At 42.8% G+C, this 25,235-nt stretch overlaps 1 long non-coding RNA gene across 1 annotated transcript in view; it reads right to left on the reverse strand.

Annotated features, from left to right (window-relative positions):
- Positions 1-431: 431 nt before the first annotated feature.
- The window catches only part of LOC133067223 (uncharacterized), a 74,656-nt gene continuing 49,852 nt past the window's right edge, over positions 432-25,235 (reverse strand). The window contains exons 2-3 of the long non-coding RNA XR_009695222.1: positions 7,596-7,717; positions 432-624 (exon numbers count right to left, since the gene is read on the reverse strand). This is a non-coding gene — a long non-coding RNA (uncharacterized LOC133067223). The remainder of the gene's footprint in view (positions 625-7,595; positions 7,718-25,235) is intronic.

The following is a 25,235-nucleotide window of genomic DNA, read 5'->3' on the forward strand; positions in this document are numbered from 1 at the left end:
ACAGCTCCATGTTACAGCTCAGTTTTATTTAGAAAATTAAGGAAAATACATCCTCAAGGCGTGAGGATGTGCCAACCTAAAAGACCTGAAGAGAAGAGGGAGGGAGAGAGAGAGAGAGCGAGAGAGGGGGAGAGGGAGAGAGAGAGAGAGTGCGAGTGGGGTGGGGAAAGAGAGACCCCCAGCCCTTTGACTCCTCTTTTTATGTTTTTTCTCCTCCCCCTGGGCCTGCCCTATGTAAATTAGGCTAGCCAGGAGTGCTGTTTGTTCTACCTAAGGTTCTCATTCTGGTTCTCAGACCCTCATTTGTTCTATTTTCCTGGGCTTTTCCCTTCCTTGTCTTTTAGCCACCACCATTCTGGACTCCTGTTTCCTATTCTAACTACTTAACATTTCCCCCTCAAGAGATGGGAGGACCAATTTTTTGGGAATAGGGGCGTCAAGGTCTTTCTGGCTACTTCCTGCTGAACTGGGCTGGTGAGGGGCATTGGGCCGCCCCCTCTTGCTAGTCTCAGGCCTCAGAGTCCTTATAGCAGTGTCCATCTAAGGGTAAGTGCTATTTTCCATGGTCAGCTGTAGTTTCATATATCCTTGTTGAGTTGGCACTGCATGTTGTAGCTTGTTGACCTGGGCAGAGACAAAGAGGATTACACAATTGATAATACACGGAGCAATCATAAGCAGCATCAATATGGCCAAACAAGGACTAGTAGGGGCATTAGCCAACTCCAAATTCCCACTGCCAGGATGGCTGAAGTCCCTCCTTGTTCAGGGATCAGAAGATCTATCTCCTGTCTGTTTTGGAGTACAACCCCTGCCAAACTGTGTTGGCTCTTTAGAGCTATCCTGAGAAATCTTATCCCCAGACTAGATTTTGTTCATTAGAATGGCACTCATTTGTAGTTCTGAATAGGTATCTGAGATCTCCCAGGGGCTCACAGGTGTATTGAGTGTCCTCTTCTGTTTTCTTCCACAGCTTGACTTGTGAGTAGTGAATCCAGGAGTTATGTCCTGGTATCTTGACTGCTGTGGGGGTAGAAAGTATTACAGGGTAGGGGCCCTTCCACGTGGGCTCGAGTTGAGCCTTTGGGGACCCATCTTTCCAGATTTTAATTAGGACTTGAGTCCCTGGAGCATATAGTGGTGACTCCTTAGAATCTTTTGGGTCCTGTTTGACACCCCACAAGCATATATCCTGTTGGAATTGCCCAATGGCCATGGTTTAAGACTGGAAGGTCTGAGCCTCTGGATCTAGGAAGAGGTCGTTGACATAAACAAAATGTCTCCCATATAGCTTCTCATAAGAACTAAGACCAACCTGTTCCTTAGGGGCAATATGGGTGCAGTTCAGTTCAGTTCAGTTCAGTCGTTCAGTCGTGTCCGACTCTTTGTGACCCTATGAACCACAGCACGCCAGGCTCCCCTGTCCATCACCAACTCCCGGATTTTACCCAAACTCAAGTCTATTGAGACAGTGATGCAATCTAACCATCTCATCCTCTGTCGTCCCCTTCTCCTCCTGCCTTCAATCTTTCCCAACATCAGGGTCTTTTCAAATGAGTCAGCTCTTCACATCAGGTGGCCAAAGTATTGGAGTTTCAGCTTCAATATCAGTCCTTCCAATGAACACCCAGGACTGATTTCCTTTAGGATGCACTGGTTGGATCTCCTTTCAGTCCAAGGGACTCTCAAGAGTCTTCTCCAACACCACAGTTAAAAGCATTAATTCTTCTGCACTCGGCTTTCTTTATAGTCCAACTCTCACATCCATACATGACTACTGGAAAAACCATAGCCTTGACTAGATGGACTTTTGTTGACAAAGTAATGTCTATTTTTTAATATGCTGTCTAGGTTGGTCATAACTTTCCTTCCAAGGAGTAAGCGTCTTTTAATTTCATGGCTGCAATCACCATCTGCAGTGATTTTGGAGCCCCCCAAAATAAAGTCAGCCACTGTTTCCACTGTTTCCCCATCTATTTGCCATGAAGTGATATGACCAAATGCCATGATCTTAGTTTTCTTAATGTTGAGTTTTAAGCCAACATTTTCACTCTCCTCTTTCATCAAGAAGATTTTTAGTTCTTCTTCTCTTTCTGACATAAGGGTGGTGTCATCTGCATATCTGAGGTTATTGATATTTCTCCTGGCAATCTTGATTCCAGCTTGTGCTTCATTTAGCCCAGCATTTCTCATGATGTACTGTGCATATAAGTTAAATAAGCAGGGTGACAATGTACAGCCTTGGCATACTCCTTTCCCTATTTGGAACCAGTCTGTTGTTCCATGTCCAATTCTAACTGTTGCTTCCCGACCTGCATACAGGTTTCTCAAGAGGCAGGTCAGGTGGTCTGGTATTCCCATCTCTTTCAGAAGTTTCCACAGTTTATTGTGATCCACATGGTCAAAGGCTTTGGTATAGTCAATAAAGGAGAAATAGATGTTTTGTGAATATGGGTGCAGAGGAGATGTATTGGTAAAGCCTCCTTCCCTCCCAGGGAGGTCTTTGGGTTATCTTTTTTATCACTGATTTTAAGAATTGGTTGGCTCTTTCTAGTTTTCCTGAAGACTGAGGCCTCCAGACACAGTGGGATAATACGTAATGTCCAAAGCTTTGGAGACCCATTGGGTGACCTTAGAAGTAAATGATGTCCCATTGTCACTTTGTAAATACCTGGGCAGACCAAATCTTGAAATCATTTCAGGGAGCAGTCTTTTTACCACCTCCTCAGCTTTCTCAGTCTGGGTAGGAAAGCCTTCAATCCATCCTGTGAATGTATGTATCATGACTAATAGGTATTTACATCCTTGAGAAACTGGCATTTGGGTGAAGTCCATCTGCCAGTCCTCTCCTGGGTAGGTCCCATGTCATTGCACAGGCTGGGCCAGCTGGGGTCTCCAAGCTCCTTGGGGGTTGTTTAACTGGCAAGTGGGACAAGAGAAGACCACTTGCCTTATAGTCATTTGGAGGCCTGTTCCTCTGAAGGACCTTTCTAGCAATCTTTGGAGGGCCTTTTCTCCTAAATGAGTGGTGACATGTAAGGAGTTAACCAACTTCCACTGGAGGTTCCCAGGCAGAAAAAGGAGTCCTTCCTTTTGGAACCACCCCATATGATCTTCTTGAAAGCCCTCACTCTTAGCTTTAAGAGTCTCACCTTCAGTATGTGAAGGAGTTTCTGGCAAATTAGTTTGTGGAACTAAGGTGGCAACCCCTATTAGGTCATGGTTCTGTAACGCTGCTCTCTTAGCTGCCTGATCAGCTGCTTGGCTCCCTCTTGCCACTTTTGTGCTCCCTTTTTGGTGTCCTTTACAGTGGGAGACTAAAACCTCAGTGGGCAGATGGACTGCCTCCAAGAGTCTAAGGATTTGATCACCATATTTGATTGGGGACCCTTGGGTGGTCAAGTGGCCTCTTTCTTTCCAAATAGCAGCATGTGGATGTAGCACCAAAAAGGCATACTTCGAGTCAGTGTAAATGGCTACTCTTTTTCCTTTTCCCAGTTCTAAAGCTCGAGTCAGGGCTATGAGCTCAGCTAATTGGGCTGAAGTACCTGGTGACAAAGATTTAGCCTCTATGGTCTCAAAATTGGAGACTACTGCATATCTGGCTCTTCTTTATCTGTCTAAGACAAAGCTGCTTCCATCAGTGTACCACATTTCCTCAGGATTGGTCAGAGGATCTTCCGACAATCCCTCTTGGGGTTTTGTCCAGTGGTCCGAGGTTTCTAGGCAAGAGTGAAAGGTGAGAGAGCCCTTGGGGGTAGGCAGGAGGGTGGCTGGGTTAAGAACCTCACAAGGGGATATAGCAAGACCTGGATTTTCCATCAGCACTACTTGACATCTGAGGATTCTTTGATTAGACATCCATAAATGGCCTCTCCCATTTAGAAGTTGTTTCACTGGGTGGCTGGTAAAAATAGTTAGTTTTCCTGTAGCACCCAAAATGGTACAGGTTTGGGAGGAGAAGGCTCTGGAGTAGGAGGTCAGGACAGAGTAGGCAGCCCCTGTGTCAAGAAAGAAATTCTCGGACCTACCTGCCACATCCAGTTGCACCCTTGGCTCCAACCCCGTGATGGTTATCTGTGACAGGCGGGTTGGCTGGAGTGGGCTGCTTCAGTCCTGTTGAACCCTCGTGAGGGAAGGCTTGACACTTGACCTTGAGGTTCTTGGGTCATGAGGGCAGACTGCAGTCCGAAGTCCCCATCTATGGCATTTGTAGCAAGCCATTTTAGGAGACTTGTCACAGTTTGGACACTCTTTGGCTCAATGCCCCGCCTGTCTACAGATTAGGCATTTGCCTGTTGCCTTGTCCTTCAAGGACTCGGGGTTTGCCATAGGGCTTCCTTGTTGGGTGGCCAGCATCTGGGCATGCCTTGTCTCTTTCCTTTTCTCCATTTCCTGGGCCTTGGCCTCCCTCTCCTGTTCTGTGTTATAAAAGGTATTGGTGGCTGTCTAGACCATCTCATCCAAAGAGGCAGCAGGGTCCTGCTGCTGTAGTTGTTGTAACTTTATCCTGATGTCTGATGCACACTGGGACAGGAACTTGTCCTTTAAAGTCACCTGTCCCTCATAAGAGTCTAAGTCCAGATTGGTAAACTTTTGGAGGGCCTCTTTTAGCCTTTCCAGAAAGGTAATGGGGTTCTCATTGGGCTCCTGAGTTATTGCTGAGACTGGGCACAGACTCACAAGTAATAGGCTTCCTTCTATTTCCATGGGTGAACTTCCTTAGGGGTGAGTCTTCCTGAAGCTTATCCTACCCAGTACTGTTGCAACCTGAGAGCCAGGCATCCCCGGGTCAGGGTGCAGATCCCCAGGCAAGCTGAGACGGGACAGCTTCCTGGAGATCGAATCCCCGGGCAGGTCAAGGCAGGTCGGCCTCCCGAGAATTGGGTCCCTGGGCAAGTCAAGGTGTGATGACTTCCTGGCACCCCTGGACTGGCAGATCCTCAAGCAGGTTGAGGCATGACAATCTTTTGAGAACCAGATCCCTAGGCAGGTCAAGGCAGGTTGACCTCCTGGGACCCCCAGACTGGAGTTGGGCATCCCCAAGGTCTCCAGCGTGACTAGTGTTGGGTGTAATTTTAACTCATTTCCAGTTTGCTTACCGCAGATGGGAACAGATATGATGTAATGCAATCCAAGTCTGTGCCCTGAGACTGGGAACCTGGTGAAACAGTCTTAAGCCTTATCCTCTTACTGCTCTAAGAGATTCTAAGTCACTGATTTCCTCCCCTAGTCCTCCATAAGAGCAGCTTTAGGCTGTTTCCAATGGTAAACATTTCTTGTCATAGACCCACTTTAGGTAATAACAGAAGTAATGACAAAGGAGTAGGTTATCTGGCCCTGTTAAGGGCATTTAGAGTATTCTAATAATAAGCCGGGTGGAGCAATGTTGCCTACAAGGGGGCAGGGTCCTGGTTGTAGGAGTTAGTAATTGGCTTAAGAACAAATTGGAAAGAGGCAACAGACCAAATGTTCCATAAAAGTGGAGAGGAGATTTGATCCTGGGGTATGTTTGTAACTTTAGGAGAAGGGTTTAGGCCCAAACAGCCTGCAGGGCTAACTCCCAAAGTGGCAAACATTATCCCTGGAAGCCCAATTGCCTTTAAAGAAATGCCAACAGATGGACTTCTAGCAGTCACTGTGTGCCTGTCTCCCACCCTAGTGGATTCACTGAGAGATGCTGTTGTTGCACACGTTGTAGGAAACATGGAAGATGAAGGCCTGAATATCTAGAGGGATTTGATATTATACAGTATTTCCCTCCCAAGGGCCAGCTATTTTCTGGTTGCCCCTCCAGAAGATTGTAGAGGCAACATTGTGGGCCTGGATGGGGCTCAGGAAAAGAGCATGAAAACAGGAGTGAAGGGGGCAGGGCACAATTTTTGAAAGAATGACATAGTACAAGGGCATAACATAAACCGATTAAAATCAACTGGATCCAGGATGACAAGTCAAATTCAAATAAACCTCAATCCCCAAACTGCAAGCTAAATGACACACCCAGGAAGCAGGACAGTTCCAAGTCACTGTCAAAAGACGGGAGGAGTGGGTGGTTCCCCAGTTGTTGGGATGATCCTCCCACTCATTAGCATATGAATTCACCCAGCTTGCAAAAACTAGCCACACCACATTCCATGGTCAAGCACTTGCCCTCTGCAATGGCCCACACCCTGTGCAGTGTGCTTCTCTCTGAATCCGAACAAATCCACCTCTTACCTATCGTTGTGTCTCTCACTGAATTTTTGCAATGAGACATCAGAGCCTGAGCTTCATTATGTCCCGAAGCCAGGCATCATGGGTTTTGGTTGGGCTCAAGTCCCAGGAGAGAGGAGCTAAAGGAAGGGAGGAAGAAACAGTGGGGAAAACGTGCCAAGGAATTCCTTCATAACCTGCCGGAAAATCTGCTAAATACCTGACCTGTGCTCAGTTTTCATTGGCCTGATCCTTGGCACAAAGAAGATTAAGGACAGAAGAACCCCCACCGGCTTGGGTAACAGCTACTGGGGCTCAGCAGATAGTGGAGCCTTTGGGACACACTGAGGAGTAGCCTCTCCAGAGTCCCTCAATTGCACCCACCGCCACTCGCCTGCTCACGGGGCGCGGCGGGGGGGGGGGGGGGGGGGGGGGGGGCGCTGTTCAAGGAAACAAGAAATGAGAGATTGTATCTGAATTAAGATATTGTTAGGCATATGTCCCTTCAGCCATAGGAGCAAAGACAGCTGGAGGTCTTCTGGAATCTGAGACTGAGCCTTGTGAACTTTCTGCTGAGTTTTTCACTGTCCCATTTCCAGCATGTTGGGCTTCTTGTCACTTCCTCTGCGCTGGGTTTTCCTTGCCTTCAGCTCCCACCACGGGAACTTTTGCTGAATTGGGCTCCTGCTGTGCTTCGCTTTCTCCTTGCAGGTTGTTTCAGCCAGGTTAAATCGGAGTTACGGTACCATAGATGTTGGGGGAGTGTGTAATTTCCTTGGTTCTGTCTTGTCATAACAAAAATTTGAAGTGATGGACCAGCTCTCGGATGGAACAGTGTTACTGCTCCATGTTACAGCTCAGTTTTATTTAGAAAATAAAGGAAAATACATCCTTGAGGCATGAGGGCATGCCGACCCAAAAGTCATGAAGAGAGAGGAAGGATGGAAGGGGCGGGGGGGGGGGGGGGGGAAGCGAGGGGGAAGCAGGGGGAGGGGGAGAGACAGAGAGAGACCCCTGGCCCTTTGACTCCTCCTTTTATGTTTTTTCTCCTCCTCCTGGGCCTGCCCTATGTAAATTGGGCTAGCCAGGGGTGCTGTTTGTTCTACCTGAGCTCTTCACTCTGGTCCTCAGACCCTCCTTTTTTCTGTTTTCACAGGCTTTTCCCTTCCTTATCTTTTAGCCACCACCATCCTGGACTCCTTTTTCCTTTTCTAACTACCCAACAAAATCATGCAAGAAGACTCCCATCTAAGAAGATGCTTGTTCAAACAGATACCTTTCAAAAAAGCTGAGACTCTAACCGAGCCTCAGATAATATACTCAGAATCTTAAGAATGAAAATCTCTCCTTACCAGGCCTCAACAGACTGTCACCCAGAGCACTGGCTCAAGAGTTGGACTTACAAATGGAGCCTGAATTAGCCAGGAATGAAACAAAGTCTTCAAAAGTGCACACTTGGGGTCCTGGATGAGATGTTCAGGGATCCAATGATGAATTCAATCCTGTCTGAGTCAGTAAACCATAACTGTAAAAGAAAAAGTCATTCAGATACTTAACACATTGGTAAGAAGGACTTCATTCAGAACTATTGTAATAAGAGTATCACAGTAGGGGAAAGATTACAGCAAAGAAAACCAAGGATTTATAGCCAATGAATGGAGTGATGGAATTAGAGGATGGAAAATGACTAAAAGGAAATATCAAGGATAAGGGGATTTTTACTAAATCCACTTAATAGTATGCTAGGCCAGGTTGTGATCAGATATCACAACCCCTTAAAGATCACAGCTGTCATGGTGAAGGGGCTTGCGTAATTCAGTGAAGCTGTGAGCCATGCTGTTCCGGGACACCCAAAATGGACAGGTTGTAGTGAGAGGTCTGACAAAACGTGGTCCACTGCAGGAAGAAATGGCAAACCACTCCAGTATCCTTGCTGCCGAGAACCCCATAAACAGTATGAAAAGGCAAAAAGATGACACCAGAAGATGAGCCCCCCAAGTCAGAAGGTGTCCAATATGCTACAGAAGAAGAGTGGAGGGCAATTACTAAAAACGCTGGAAAGAATGAAGCCGCTGAGACAAAACAGAAATGACACTCAGATGTGTATGTGTCTGGTGGTGAAAGTAAAGTCCAGTGCTGTAAAGAACAGTATTGCATATGAACCTGGAATGTAAGGTCCATTAATCAAGATAACTTGGACGTGGTCAAGCAGGAGATGGCAAGAGTGAACATCGACATCTTAGGAATCAGCGAACTAAAATGGACAGAGATGGGCGAATTTAACTCAGATGACCATTAGATCTACAACTGTGGGCAAATCAAATCCCTTATGATTATACAGTGTGGGTGATGAATAGATTCAAGGGATTAGATCTGGTAGACAGAGCGCCTGAAGAACTATGGATGGAGATTCGTAACACTGTACAGGAGGTGGTGATCAAAATCATCTCCAAGAAAAAGAAATGCACAAAAGCAAAATGGCTGTCTGGGAAGGTTTTACAAATACCTGAGGAAAGAAGAGATGCAAAAAGCAGGGGAGAAAAAGAGAAAGATATACCCAACTGAATGCAGAGTTCCAGAGAATAACAAAGAGGGATAAGAAGGCCTTAAATGGACAAGGCAAAGAAATAGAGAAAAACAATAGAATGGGAAAGACTAGAGATCTCAAGAACACTAGAGATATCAAGGGAATACTTCATGCAAGGATAGGCAGGATAAAGGACAGAAATAGTGAAGACCTAACAGAAGCAGAAGAGGTTAAGAAGAAGTGGCAAGAATACACAGAAGAACTATATAACAAGGGCTTAATGACCTGGGTAACAACGATGATGTGGTCACTCACCTAGAGCCAGACATCCTGGAAAGTAAAGTCAAGTGGGCCATGGGAAACATTACTACAAACAAAGCTAGTAGAGGTGATGGAATTCCAACTGAGCTACTTAAAATCCTAAAAGATAATGCTGCACTCAATATGTCAGCAAATTTGGAAAACTCAGCAATGGCCACAGGACTGGAAAAGCTGTTTTCATTCCAATCCCAAAGAAGGGCAGTGCCAAAGAGTGTTCAAACTACCATACAATTGTACCCATTTCACAAACTAGGAAGGTTATGCTCAAAATCGTTCAAGCTAGGCTTCAGGAGTAAATGAACTGAGAACTTTCAGATGTGTTAGTTGGATTTAGAAAACTCAGAATAACATAGATCAAACTGCAACATTCATGGGATTATAGAGAAAGAAAGGGAATTCCAGAAAAACATCTACTTCTGCTTCATTGATACGTTAAGGCTTTGACTGTGTGGATCACAACAAACTGTGGAAAATTCTTAAAGAGATGAAAGTTCCAGACCACCCGTCCTGTCTCCTGAAAAACCTATGCAGGTCAAGAAGCAACAGAATTGGATATTGGACAAATGACTAGTTCAAAATTGGGAAAGGAGTATGTCAAGGCTGTATATTGTCACCCTACATATGTACTCTATGCAGAGTACATCATGAGAAATGCTGAGCTAGATGAATCACAAGCCAGAATCAAGATTGCCAGGAAAAATATCAACAGGCTCAGATATGCAGATGATACCACTCTAATGGCAGAAAGTGAAGAGGAACTAATCAGCCTCTTGATGAGGGTGAAAGAGGAGAGTGAAAAAGCTGGCATGAAACTCAGCTTTCAAAAGACTAAGATCCTGGAATCTGGTCCCATCACTTCATGGCAAATAGAAGAGAAAAAAGTGAAAGCAGTAACAGATTTTATTTTCTTGGGCTCCAAAATCTTTGCAAACGGTGACTACAACCATGAAATTAAAAGATGCTTGTTCCTTGGAAGGAAAGTTATGACAAACCTAGATGGTGTATTAAAAAGCAGAGACATCACTTTGCAGACAAGGGTCTGTATAGCCAAAGTTAAGGTTTTTCCAGTAGTCACATATAAATGTCAGAGCTGGACTATAAAGAAGGCTGAGCACCAAAGAACTGATGCTTTTGAATTGTGCTGGAGAAGACTGTTGAGAGTCCCTAGAACTCCAAGGAGATCAAACCAGTCAATCCTAAAGGAAATCAACCATGAATATTCATTGGAAGGACTGATGCTGAAGCTGAAGCTCCAAAACTTTGGCCACTTGATGCGAAGAGCCAACTCACTGGAAAAGATCCTGATGCTGGGAAAGACTGAAGGCAAAAGGAGAAAGGGGTGGCAGAGAATAAGATGATTACATAGCATCACCAACTCAATGGACATGAATTTGAGCAAGCTCTGGGAGATAGTGGAGGACAGAGGAGCTTGGCATACTGCAGTCCATGGGGTCACAAAGAGTCAGACATGACTTATTGACTGAACAGCAAACAATCAGATATCAAGAGTAGAAAATGAGAAAACTGATCAGATATTTAAAGTATTCAGATATCAAAGGTAATGGGATTCTTGTTAACCTGACTTAGAAGGACTCTTGCTAAAACTAGGCTAGACAGGCCAAAGACCAGATATGGGCCAAAGTCAAGACCTAGCAGAGAAGAGGGCTCAGAGAAGTTGACTGTGGTATGGTCAAGGAGAAAGTCTGTCACATACCCTACTGGATACTTTTACATGCAGTGACCCAAATATGAAAAGGTAAGAAAGGAAAGGAAGGAAGGAAGGAAGGAGAGGTTTGTAAAATTTCCTGTGAACGAAGACTATCCTGAGTGCTGCCACATATTTGGCTGGGGACATGGTGGGGGTAAAATTGATCTTCTAAAACAACCAAAGGTATTTTGGGTCAAGTCTTAAAAATAAGAAGGGGATCAATCTAATTGAATAACATAGTTGTAACTGTAAAGCAAGAGCTGGTAATTCTTGTATAGCTCATGGAGGGACCAAACTCAACCCATTTTGCCTGGCACTCTAAGTTTTATAACTGAAAATCTCTCTCAGACCCAGATAAACCAGGAAAGTTTACCCAAGGCTGCTTAGTTTTGAAAGTCCCACACCCTGCGAAACCCTACAGTCCTAGAAAAACAGGGACAGTTGGTCACTCTACTTGTAAAAAGAACTCTGAAAGTATTTCCAAAGGAAAGTTCCCAGATCATTTTGAGTCATGGCGCATGACAAACTAGGTATCTGGCTTTCAATTAAGAGTTTTTCTTTTTTTTTTTTTTAAGCCTAATTTATTTAGTCTCATATTCTGTAAGAAAATAAACATTCATCCTGACTCCTGTTTAGTTAGAAGTACGTTTACTCGGATATTTTACTTCAACCATGAAGTCCAAACACCTCTCTACTAACATTGGACTGAAGGAAGTTTGTTTACAAAATTGAGATATTTGTGTACAATTGTGCATGCTTTCTTTTTTATATTAATATACCTCTTTGCTTTGCTACAAAGTTCTTACTAGAAAAAAGAAAAATTTAAATTTGCTATTCATTCATCTGTAAGCTACAATAAACATAGTTACTACGTGTACGAGTAACCAAGGTGTGTGTTTCTGAGTGTGTGTGTGTGTGCGCTCTTCAATGGGGAAGAAACCTTCTTTATCCTCATCTCCTCTCAAACCTAATTCCTGGGTGTGCTGTTCATTTCAGTTCAGGTAGGATCAGTTGCTCAGTCGTGTCCAACTCTTTGTGACCCCACAGACTGCAGCATGCCAGGACTCTGTGTCCATCACCAACACCCGGAATTTATTCAAACTCATGTCCATCGAGTCAGTGATGCCATCCAACCATCTCATCCTCTGTTGTCCCCTTCTCCACCTGCCTTCAATCTTCCTAGCATCAGGGTCTTTTCAAATGAGTCAGCTCTTTGCATCAGGTGGCCAAAGTATTGGAGTTTCAGCTTCAGCATCAGTCCTTCCAATGAAAATTCAGGACTGATTTCCTTTTAGGATGGATTGGTTGGATCTCCTTGCTGTCCAAGGGACTCTCAAGAGTCTTCTCCAACACCACAGATCAAAAGCATCAATTCTTCAGCACTCAACTTTCTTTATAGTCCAACTCTCACATCCATACATGACCACTGGAAAAACCATAGCTTTCACTAGACAGACCTTGGTTGGCAAAGGAATGTCTCTGCTTTTTAATATGCTGTCTAGGTTAGTCATAGCTTTTCTTCCAAGGAGTAAGTGTCTTTTAATTTCATGACTGCAGTCACCATCTTCAGTGATTTTGGAGCCCCCCCAAAAAAAGTCTGTCACTGTTTCCACTGTTCCCCCATCTATTTGCCATGAAGTGATAGGACCAAATGCCATGATCTTAGTTTTCTTAATGTTGAGTTTTAAGCCAACATTTTCACCCTCCTCTTTCACTTTCATCAAGAGGCTCTTTAGTTCTTCTTCACTTTCTGCCATAAGGGTGGTGTCATCTGCATATCTGAGGTTTTTGATATTTCTCCCAGCAATCTTGATTCCAGCTTGTGCTTCCTTTAGCCCAGCGTTTCTCATGATGAATATAAGTTAAGTAAGCAGGGTGACAATATAGAGCCTTGACGTACTCCTTTTCCTATTTGGAACCAGTCTGTTGTTCCATGCCCAGTTCTAACTGTTGCTTCCTGACCTGCATACAGATTTCTCAAGAAGCAGGTCAGGTGGTCTGGTATTCCCATCTCCTCCAGAATTTTCCACAGTTTATTGTGATCCACACAGTCAAAGGCTTTGGCATAGTCAATAAAGCAGAAATAGATGTTTTTCTGGAACTCTCTTGCCTTTTTGATGATCCAACAGATGTTGGCAATTTGATTTCTGGTTCCTCTGCCTTTTCTAAATCCAGCTTGAACATCTGGAAGTTCACAGTTCACATATTGTTGAAGCCTGGCTTGGAGAATTTTGAGCATTACTTTACTACCATGTGAGATGAACACAATAGTGTGGTAGTTTGAGCATTCTTCGGCATTGCCTTTCTTTGGAATTGGAATGAAAACTGACCTTTTCCAGTCCTGTGGCCACTGCTGAGTTTTCCAAATTTGCTGACATACTGAGTGCAGCACTTTCACAGCATCATCTTTTAGGAGTTGAAATAGCTCCACTGGAATTCCATCACCTCCACTAGCTTTGTTTGTAGTGATGCTTCCTAAGGCCCGCTTGACTTTGCATTCCAGGATGCCTGGCTCTAGATGAGTGATCACACCATTGTGATTATCTGGGTCATGAATATCTTTTTTGTACAGTTCTTCTGTGTATTCTTGCCACCTCTTCTTAACATCTTCTGCTTCCATTAGGTACATACTATTTCTATCCTTTATTGTGCCCATTCAACGTTCCCTTGGTATCTCTAATATTTTTGAAGAGATCTCTAGTCTTTCCCATTCTATTGTTTTCCTCTATTTCTTTGCACTGATCACTGAGGAAGGCTTTCTTATCACTCCTTGCTATTCTTTGGAACTCTGCATTCAAATGGGTATATCTTTCCTTTTCTCCTTTGCTTTTTGCTTCTCTTCTTTTCACAGCTATTTGTAAGGCCTCCTCAGACAACCATTTTGCTTTTTTGCATTTCTTTTTCTTGGGGATGGTCTTGATTCCTGTCTCCTGTACAATGTCACAAACCTCCATCCATAGTTCTTCAGGCACTCTGTTTATCAGATCTAATCCCTTCAATCTATTTCTCACATCCACTGTATAATCATAAGGGATTTGATTTAGATCATATCTGAATGGTCTAGTGGTTTTCCCTACTTCCTTCAATTTAAGTCTGAATTTGGCAATAAGGAGTTCATGATCTGAGCCACAGTCAGCTCCTGGTCTTGTTTTTGCTGACTGTATAGAGCTTCTCCACCTTTGGCTGCAAAGAATATAATCAATCCAATTTCAGTATTGACCATCTGGTGATGTCCACATGTAGAGTCTTCTCTTGTGTTGTTGGAAGAGGGTGTTTGCTATGAATAGTGTGTTCTCTTGGCATAACTCTATTAGCCTTTTTTTGCCCTGCTTCATCCTGTACTCCAAGGCCAAATTTTTCAGTTACTCCAGGTGTTTCCTGACTTCCTACTTTTGCATTCCAGTCCCCTGTAATGAAAATGACATCTTTTTTGGGTGTTAGTTCTGCAAGGTCTTGTAGGTTTTCATAGAACTGTTCAACTTCAGCTTCTTCAGCATTAGTGGTCGGAGCATAGACTTGAATTACTGTGACACTGAATGGTTTGCCTTGGAAACAAACAGAGATCATTCTGTCGTTTTTGAGATTGCATCCAAGTACTGCATTTAGGACTCTTTTGTTGACAATGATGGCTACCCATTTCTTCTAAGGGATTCTTGCCCACAGTAGTAGATATAATGGTCATATGAGTTAAATTCACCCATTCCAGTCCATTTTAGTTTGCTGATTCCTAAAATCAATGCTTACTCTTGCCATCTCCTGTTTGACCACTTCCAGTTTGCCTTGAAAGTGGCAGAGGAACAGAGGTCAAACTGCCAACATCTGTTGGATCATCAAAAAAGCAAGAGGGTTCCAGAAAAAAATCTATCTCTGCTGACTTGGTGAAATATCAATAACCTCAGATATGCAGATGACACCACCCTTAGGGCAGAAGAGCCTCTTGATGAAAGTCAAAGAGAAGAGTGAAAATGTTGGCTTAAAACTCAACATTCAGAAAACTAAGATCATGGCATCTGGTCCCATTACTTCATGGCACATAGATGGGGAAACAGTGGAAACAGTGGCAGACTATTTTTTGGGGGCTCCAAAATCACTGCAGATGGAAACCGAAGCCATGAAATTAAAAGACACTTTACTACTTGGAAGAAAAGCTATGACCAACCTAGACAGCATATTAAAAAGCAGGGACATTACTTTGCCAACCAAGGTCAGTTTAGTCAAGGCTATTGTTTTTTCAGAAGTCATGTATGGATGTGAGAGTTGGACTATAAAGAAAGCTGAGTGCTGAAGAATTGATGCTTTTGAACTGTGGTGTTGGAGAAGACTCTTGAGAGTCCCTTGGACTGCAAGGAGATCCAACCAGTCCATCGTAAAGGAGATCAGTCCTGGGTGCTCATTGGAAGGACTGATGCTGAAGCTGAAACTCCAATCCTTTGGCCACCTGATGCAAAGAGCTGACTCATTTGAAAAGACCCTGATGCTGGGAAAGATTGGAGGTGGGAGGAGAAGGGGATGACAGGATGACATGGTTGGATGGCATCACCGACTCTATGGACATGAGTTTGAGCAAACTCTGGGAGTTGGTGATGGATAGGGAGGCCTGGAGTGCTGCAGTCCACGGGGTCGCAAGGAGTCGGACACAACTGAGTGAACTGAACTGAACTAATTTGCCTTGATTCATGGACCTGACATGCCAGGTTCCTATGCAATATTGCTCCTTACAGCATTGGACTTTTTGCCTCTATCACCAGTCACATTCACAAGTAGGTGTTGTTTTTGCTTTGACCCCATCTCTTCATTCTTTCTGGAGTCATTTCTCCAGTGATCTCCAGTAACATATTGGGCACCTACTGACCTGGGGAATTCATCTTTCAGTGTCCTATCTTTTTGCCTTTTCATACTGTTCATGGGGTTCTCAAGGCAAGAATACTGAGGTGGTTTGCCGTTTCCTTCTCCAGTGGGTCACATTTTGTCAGAACTCTCCACTAAGACCCGTCCATCTTGGGTGGTCCTACATGGCATGGCTCATAGCTTCACCGAGTTAGACAAGGCTGTGGTCCATGTGATCAGATTGGTTAGTTTTCTGTGATTGTGGTTTTCAGTCTGTCTGCCCACTGATGGAGAAGGATAAGAGGCTTATGGAAGCTTCCTGATGGGAGAGACTGACTGAGAGAGAAACTGGGTCTTGTTCTGATGGGTGGGGCCATGCTCCTTTAGAAAGTTGCTTTTTTTTTTTTTTTTCCTTTAGAACTAAAGATGGATGAAAAAAGATTAAATGGCAAAATCTTGTTCAGAAAGTTCTACTATTGATGCTGTGGCTTGATTAATCAGTGACAGCTTATGGTGATATTAGTTTATCCTTTTAAAATCTATTTTAGGGGCTTCCCTGGTGGTCCAAATGCAGGAAATAAGGGTTTGATCCTTGGTCCGAGAAGATTCCACATGCCACGGGGTAATAACTAAGCCCATGCATCACAACTACTGAACTTGTGCTCTAGAGCCTACCAGCTGCAACTACTGAGCCCACGTGCCACAACTACTGAAGCCTGATCACCCTAGAGCCCATGCACCTCAACAAGAAAAGCCACTGCAATGAGAAGCCCATGCACTACAATGAACAGTAGCCCCCAACTTGCTGCAACCAGAGAACCCAGTGCATGGCACAGAAGACCCACGGCAGCCAAAAATAAATAATTTTTTTAAAAGAATTGTTAAAAAAAGGGTTAAGTATAAAATCTATTATATATGTTCTCACATTTGTGTGAGGACCTCCCTCCCTAAGAAGCTGTAACCAGGCAGGGAGCAGAAATGGTAACTGGGAGCCTGTGATGGCTGAGGCTTGCTGAAGCTAAAGAGGGGGACGTTCAAGAGGAAGCAATTTAGGGAGAAGCTGAGTTAAAAACCAATTAATGCCAAAGCATACAAATATGAAGAGAAACCGAGAAAACCACTGAAAAAAAAAATTAGAAGCTTAAAACATGTAAGGTTGTTTTCTTGATTTTTTTATAGGGTGCCAGTAGTCCCAGCCTAACAATGGTGAACCTTTTAACCATAACTTGCTCCTCCTCCACTTCACACTCCATTAGATTGTATGACAATTTGGGAAGCTGAAAAGCCTATGCTCAGTGCATTCTGAGTTCAAACAAGATAGTATCATGCTTCTGCTTCTCTAACTGGTATGTTTTCTAAGGAACAAAGTACCAGAGCTGGCTGTGGCACTGCTAGGGATCCAGAATCTATCATAGGAGGGCTCGTCTTTTCTAAAATTTTTTAATTGAAGTATAGTTGATTTACAATATCAAGCAAGTTTCAAGGATACAGCACAGTGATTCAGTTATACATATATATATATACACACATATATATGAACATATATATACATATATATTCTTTATACTTATATAAAGATAAGATAACCTACTGGATAGATCCTGTGCTATGCAGTAGTTCCTTGTTGGGTTTACCACTGAGCCATCGGGGAAGCTCTATTTTATTATAGTGTGTATATATGAATCCCAGTCTCCTAATTTATCCCTCCCGCATGCCCTCTTTCCCCTTAGGTAACCATGTTTGTTTTCTGTGTCTGTGAGTGGTAACTGGGCTCTTCTAACTCAGTTGTCATGGTGAGTTGATGGGGTTCTAGGTTGACAGCAGAGTCTGAGTAAGCTGGACTTGTAGAAACCAGTGGAAACAGACTCCACCTCTACTTTTACTAACAAAGTAGGAACAACCAGAAGACAGCTGTGGCAGTTCCCCATCGGCACATTTACTAATTTTTGCCTTTTCTCCCCTTATGCTGGAAGAACTGTCCTGTAGTGGAAGTCCTTTTAGATGTCACAACTTAAGCCCTGGATCCTCTCTTATCTATTTGAAGGCTTTCCATCGTCTACGCTTTCCAGCATTTCCACATTTCCCCTTTATATTAGAACATTCCCACCAGCATATAAACATACTATAATATCGTCTATCTTAAAAAGAAATCTGTCCTCTCTAAAATCTATGCCCACCTCCAACCACCCACTCCTACTTCTCAAGTCCACTTGTACTACCATTTCTAAAATGACTTGTCAATATTCAAGGTGTCCTCTTCCTCACTTTATAGTCTCTTTTTAGTCTTCTCCAATCATGTTTTCTTTGCTGCAACCCAGAGAAGCCATTCTTCTCAAGATCACCAATGAGCTCCATCTTTCCAAATCCTCTAAACAATCCCCAGTCCTCCTCTCACTTGGCCTCTCAGCAGCACTTGACTCAGTCAGCCACTTAGTTTCTTGGTCAATGTTCCACCTTGGTCTTTTCCCTACATCCCTGGCTGGCTTCTTCCTCTTATTCCCAAAATTTTAATCTGTTTAAACCACTTCTGCTCATAAATATATTCACTCACTTTGAAGGAGACCTTATCTAGTCACGTGGCTATATAAAAATCTCCCTGTCAATAGCTCCCAGATCTGCATGTTCTTCAGCCCTGGCACTTCCCCTGAGCTCCAGACCTAACAAACATCCTGTTACCTACCAGACATTTCCATTAGATATCTAAGAAGTGTTTCAAGTTGAACATTTTAAAATAGAACTTGATCTTATGTGTAAAAGTCTAAACCCCAAAGGCGATGGTATTGGCAGGTATTGCCTGGTAGGAGGCATTTAGGTCTTGAGGATAGAACACTCATGAATGGGTTTAGTGGCTTCATAAAAGAGGTCCAAAGAGATCCGTAACCTCTTTGACTGCATGAGGATAGATACAGTGAGAATGTGCCAGCTGACTATAAACCAGTAAGAGTTCCTATTCAGAAGGTGATTATGCCGGCACCATGATCTCAGACTTTCGGGGTCCAAAACTGTGAGCAATAAGTTTCTGTTTTGTATAAGATACTCTGTGGTATTTTGTTAGAGCAGCCAGAATGGACTACGACAGTCCAGTAGATCAGGATACAGACTTAAACCATTTTATCCTTCTTTATACTTAGATATAATAAAAACTCAATTGTATAGGTGCTATCTGTGTCTGATTATCCATTGGTGATGGCTAGGATTGGATATCCTCAGAACTCTCAGCCAGATGATTTCCAGGACTGGTAATGAGTCTTCCCTTGGGGTCCTATGGCTTCCAGGATTGGGTGTGAAATGACAAACCCAAAGTGCTTGAAAAAGGTGACCCTAGTGCAAACTGAGTTTCTGAATCTACCTTAGCCACTCTAGCCTCTTTGACAAGTGATTCTTGTTTCCTAAAAGGATAAGCAATTGAATTTTTCCAAAAGCCAATTTCCCAAAGAAGGAAACCCAAGATATGGAGGCACAAGAGCTGAGTTTCGGTATTCCTGGGGTCTAATGTTTACCATCTATACGGTTGGAGACATTCATGTGGGCTGGGCTAGGGCAGGTAGGTTAGGGGAAGTTGGAAAAATTAAGCAAGCATTATTGGAAGGCAACATCTGCCTCTGAGCGCCAAAAACAACAAACAAAAAACCTCCTCTCCTTTGGAGAATGTTAGTTTTTATAACATCCAAGGAGAAGAAATGTGTAATGAACTTTGTAGTAAACCCCAGGAATTCTAAATATATTTGCTGAGCCATGGGGTTCTAACTCTAAGACTATCGGCACTTGAAACATAATGCAGGTATCTTAGCTTTACAGAATACAGTCCAAGAACCCCTTCATTTTTTTGGACATGCACATTTCAGAATTGGCCTGCAGGTGGTGGTGTAGCCCACAGAGGACTGTATGGACAAGGGGCTGATGGGATGCTAGACCAAGATAATGTATTAGGATTTTGTCCAAGTAGATCTGGCCTCTTTCATCCCAGATGTGATTCATTCAGCACAAAATGAGTAGGGCACTGCACAGGCAAAATGACACTGCAATTTGCCAGACTGGCCCTCTCCCATTGATCTCAAAGCTCTTGGACCAGTAGGCTGGAGTAGGTACAACCTCCTTCATGTCCAGGCAGGTGATAAGAGAAAAACTGCCTTCCAAATAAGCCCCAAATGACCTTCCCATGTGAGATACCTAGTGCCTTTGAAGAAAGGGCATCTACAAGTTAAGTAGCCAATTCTGTCATGATGCTGGCTCTGAGGCTCAACACAGCAGGGTAGCATCCCCACCCCAACTTCTGTCACGTATTTCACCTCTGCTAAAGCTTATGAATAGGACTGCTGTCACAAACTGGCTGGGCAAGAAGCCAGACATATTTGTAGTGGGGTCACAAATTCATTCACTGTGCGCTTAGATGCACAAAGAAAATGCAGTTTCTTTATTTCTCCGTAACTCATCTGCTCATCCACAGAAAACCATTCAGTTAAACTTAGTTCAGTTCAATAGTTCAGACAATTCCTTTATATTAACTCTCTTTATTTCTTTAGGGAAAATGTTAAGACTTTCTAATTTTCTCTCCATCATTTTGGGGTCTGTAAAAGTTTAGATGATCTGTGGCAGCAGGGGTGGTATTATCCAGATCTTCACTTGTGGACAGTGAGCGACTGGATTTTCTGTTCTCTGGACTGGTAACCATTGAAGTATAGTTTTTCTGCTGTGACTTTTTAGATGAAGTACTATCTAGTTCTGAAGTTTGTAGTTCTGGCCTTCTCAAATGTCCTATGCAGCTACATCTTTGTTTTAACTAGAGCCCTCTGACAGATCTCTGTGCTGTCAAGGCCTCTGTGTCTCATCAAGACACATGAGATTTGCTGGGTCACTTGTATACCCAGGTCATGCAGGCACAGGAGGGATGGCTTAAGCTCATCAATTAATTCACCACCCACTACACCTCCTCACCATCACTCCTTGCCAAGACTCTGGCCCTTAACCTTGCCTCTTCTTTGTCTCCCTTATTTCTTCCATAGTCACTTAGAACTGGAAGGGGCAGTCTTTAAGCAATTTATTTGTCCACACAATAAACTCCCTTGTAGGTTACAGTAAAGAGCCTCATGAACTAGCTTTCTTGGGTGGAAAAGATCTTCTCTGTAATTATGGAAAAAAATTGATTTCAGTTTCCCCATCTAGTTCTTGATATGCCTTAAATCTGAATTTAGAAAATCCTTTCTGTACAAAGACTAACTTTAACTCTTGATATAAAATCAATGCAAAATAAAATCAAAGCACCAGAGGTCAGAAATTACTTTGTTGTTCTAGATCTACACTGTCCAATATGGTTGCCTGTTGTTGCCTGCCTACACTGTCCAATATGACTTGCTGTTGTTCAGTCACCCAGTCATGTCCAACTCTTTGCAACCCCATGGACTGCAGCACACCAGGCCTTTCTGTCCCTCACGATCTCCTGAAGTTTGCCCAAGTTCACGTCAATCGCATTGATGACGCCATCCAGCCATCTCATCCTTTGACTTCCTCTTCTCCTTCTGCCCTCAATCTTTCCCAGCATCAGGATTTTTCCAATGAGTCAGCTGTTTACATCAGATGACCAAAATACTGGAGTTTCAGCTTCAGCATCAGTCCTTCCAATGATTTCCCTTAAGATTGGCTGGTTTGATCTCCTTGCTGTCCAAGGGACTCTCAGGAGTCTTCTCCAGTACCACAGTTCAAAGGCATCAATTCTCTGACATTCTGCCTTCTTTACAGTCCAGTTCTCACAATTGTATGTGATCACTGGGAAGACCATAGCCTTGACTATATGGACCTTTGTTGACAGAGTAATATCTCTGTTTTTCAACACACTGTCTATATTTGTCATAGTTTTCCTGCCAAGAAGCAATCCTCTTCTGATTTCATGGCTGCAGTCACCATCCACAGTGATTTTAGAGTCCAAGAAGAGGAAATCTGTCATTACTTCCACCTTTTCCCCCTCTGTTTGCCATGAAGTAATGCAGCCAGATGCCAAGATCTTAGTTTATTTAATATTTAGTTTTAAGCCAGCTCTTTCACTCTCCTCCTTCACCCTCATCAAGAGGCTCTTTGGCTCCTCTTTGCTTTCTGCCATTAGATTGGTATCATCCACATATCTGAGGTTGTTGATGTTTCTCCCACCTATCTTGATTCCAGCTTGTAACCCATCCAGCCTGGAATTTCTCCTGATGTGCTCAACATATAGGTTAAACAAACAACCCTGTTGTACTCCTTTCTCAATCTTGAACCAATCACTTGTTCCATACAGGGTTCTAACTGTTGTTTCTTGATCTGCATACAGGCTTCTTAGGAAACAGGTAAGGTGATCTGATATTACCATCTCTTTAAGACCTTTCCACAGTTTATTATGATCCACACTGTCAAAGGCTTTGGTGTAGTTGATGAAACAGAGATAGATGTTTTTCTGGAATTCCCTAGCTTTCTCTATGATCCAGTAAATGTTGGTAATTTGATCTCTAGTTTCTCTTCCTTTTCTAAACCCAGCTTGGACATCTGGAAGTTCTTGTTTCAGATAATGCTGAAGCCTAGCACGCAAGATTTAAAGCATGACCTTACTAGCATGGGAGATGAGTGCAACTGTCCAACAGTTAGTGCATTCTGTAGTACTACCCTTTTTAGGAACTGGGATGAGGATTGACCTTTTCCAGTCCTGTGGCCATTGCTGGGTCTTCCAGATTGGCTTTCTGGGTCTTCCCATATGGCTATTTAATTTTAAATTTTATATAATTAAAATTCAGAAATTCAGGTCCTCAGTCATATTAGCCACATTTCAAGTTCTCAGTAGCCACATGTGACTGGTGGCCACAACAAAGATATAGAACATTAACATCACTGCAGAAAGTTCTATTAGACAGCTATACTAGAACTGTACTCTCTCACTTTCCTGAAGCCCTAAATGCTTTATTTAGAGGGAAGCTTCCCATAAGAATAAGTTTTGAATAGCGAAGCTCAAAAATATGTAAAAAAATAAAACAATTACTCCTCGTGGTTGTTGCCCTGGACTCTTAAGAAGATGGGTTAGTCAGTAAGTCCCACCCACTTTTCTAAGACTCAGTAATGTTCTCTGTTTCTACTAAGGAGACGTTAAATAGTTTGCAGAGCCTAGTACAAATTCAAAATTTTGAAACTTTTTATTCAAAGTTTACTTAAAATTTCAAGACAGCAACAGCAGAGTATTAATCCAAGTACTGACCTTTCTGAGTGTGGGGCTGCATAGGTCTCACACCTATGAAGACAGCTTTGTCCCAAGATAAGTGTACCTGAAAGAGAAGTCAAGGCAAAGGCAGGTCTGTGGACTCCCTGGGGAATTTACCGTGAGTGGTGATGCCAGGCCCCACAGCTGCCCTGGTGCTAGCCAAGCTCGGATGTTAACTCAGACAACTGCCCAGGGAATGCCTGTGGCCAGAGGGAGCCACCTAGCCAAAAAGAAGTGTCAGGCAATAAAGGGCCCCCACATGTTATATTGGAGAGCTCAATGCTAGAAGGCCTGAGCATGCCAGCTGCTTCCAGCTGGGTATGTTTCCATCAATGCCAGGAGCATGACCGGCCAGGAAGGCAGAGAGCTGCAGGGCCATCATTTCAGAAACTGCTGGCAGACAGGGGAAAGGCAGTGCACCCAGGAACTTCAGGACAGAAGTTCGTCCAGTTTTCCCACCTGGACTGTGGACATAAACAGAGCCCGGTACCAGGGGCTTGTGCACAGGGGAGGGTTTACTTCCTCAGTCTGAGAGACAGGTGATACAAGGGAAGGCCAGAACAATAGCCACTCAGAACTTCAAAATGAATCATCAACGCCATGGAGCAAGACAGAGAAAAAAGTATCTACTTGTAAGATGGCCAAACAGAAACTGAAGAAAACAGACTAAAAACAAAAAGATCCAAGGTGGAAGATGAGACTTGGAACCTGTAGACATCCTGTAATATCAGTAAATTAACTTCCATAGCTTTTTAGAGTATAGCAGACTGGCCCCTACACATGGAAATGCCACTTAATATGCAGTGAAAATAATTTTTTAATAAATAGCTAAGCTCAAATGGAAAAAAAAGACTACAGAGTAAAGACAGAAAACAAAGCTACAGTGAATTCAGTCTGAGTTAACCCTCTGATTCATTCGATGGCCCAATTAGCTCTTCGGGGTTTTCTTCAGGCGCCCTTGTCGCTCATCCCACCCCCAGCTAAGAGCAGTGAAAGCCTGGCACTGGTCACCCATCTTCGTGACCACCTTCTTTGAGGTTCAACTTCAGAAATTGCATAAAGGATCACCCTGAGCTCCCTAAGACAGATTCTAGGGACCCAAGAGATGTCCTTGGAGGAAGACCCTTGAAGGGGCCTACCTCTCCCATGAAAAGAGAAGTAGAGAAATCTAACCCCCAAGCTTGGGAAAGCAGTATGAAAGCCTGGGGTTTTGTTTTATTCTTTTTATTTTTTGTCTGTACCAGGTCGTCACTGCAGCTCACGGGCTTCTCTAGTTGCAGTACACGGACCTAGTTGTCCCACGCCATGTGGGATCCTAGTTCCCCAAACAGGGATTGAACTTGCATCCCCTGGATTGGAGGGCAGATTCTTAATGACTGGACCACCAGGGAAGTACCAAGCCTGGCGTTGTAATTTCTCACAGGGGACATTTTAATTTTAAATCTAACCTTAGACAGATAGCAAACTTTCAGGAGAGAAGAAAAGAGAGAATAAATTTTAAAACTTATATCAACCGAATATAGAGAAGAAAAAAAGGAATCAAAAGTTAAATAATGGTAAATAGAAAACTTAAATGCTCAAAATAAGTCCAAGTAGGTCGATAACCAAAGCACATACAAATATTAATATTTTGAACTTGCCTACTTAAAGACACACATTCTCAGAAGGATTTTTAAAAAATCAACCATGTATTGATTATAAGAGACACACCTAAAAGTGATGACAAAGAGGTCATTATGTAAACAGATGGACAAAATGTCCTAGAAAAATATTAAAATTAAACTGATAATTTAACAATATTGATATCAAATTTTTAAAACTTCAGGGCAAACAGAACATGAGAATAAGTAGAATAATTCACATCAAAGAAACAGTAATTTTCACCTCATATATACCTATATATAGGTGTCTTGTGTGTATGTGATGGTAAATGTACCATCACATTGGTAAAAGATGCAAATAATGTAAATAATCCTATACTCTGAATGACAAGAAATATATTCATTCTAGCACACATGAAATATTTTTTAAAAACTGACTATGCCATTACCAAAGGGGAAAAGAAGAGAGGACAGATGAATTTGGAGTTTGGAATTAAAATATACACACTACTGGATATAATATAGATAACCAACAAGGACCTACTGTACAACACAGGAAAGTATAATAAATATCTTGTAATAATTTAAAATGGAAAAGAATCTAAAAAAGAATATATACATACATACATATAAAAATACACACACACATACATATGTATAATTGAATCACTTTGCAGTACATCTGAATCTAACACATTGTAAAAAAAAAAAAACTATAATAAGATGATAAAAAAGAAAAGATTATCCATTGAATTCCCTTTTTAAAAAAACTGTCAAAAAGCAAATTTCAAGTATCAATGAATCAAAGTCTCTTAAAACATGTTCTATAATAACAATGCAATA

The sequence above is a fragment of the Dama dama genome, chromosome 12, assembly GCF_033118175.1.
Source record: "Dama dama isolate Ldn47 chromosome 12, ASM3311817v1, whole genome shotgun sequence".
NCBI classification, from domain to species: domain Eukaryota; kingdom Metazoa; phylum Chordata; class Mammalia; order Artiodactyla; family Cervidae; genus Dama; species Dama dama.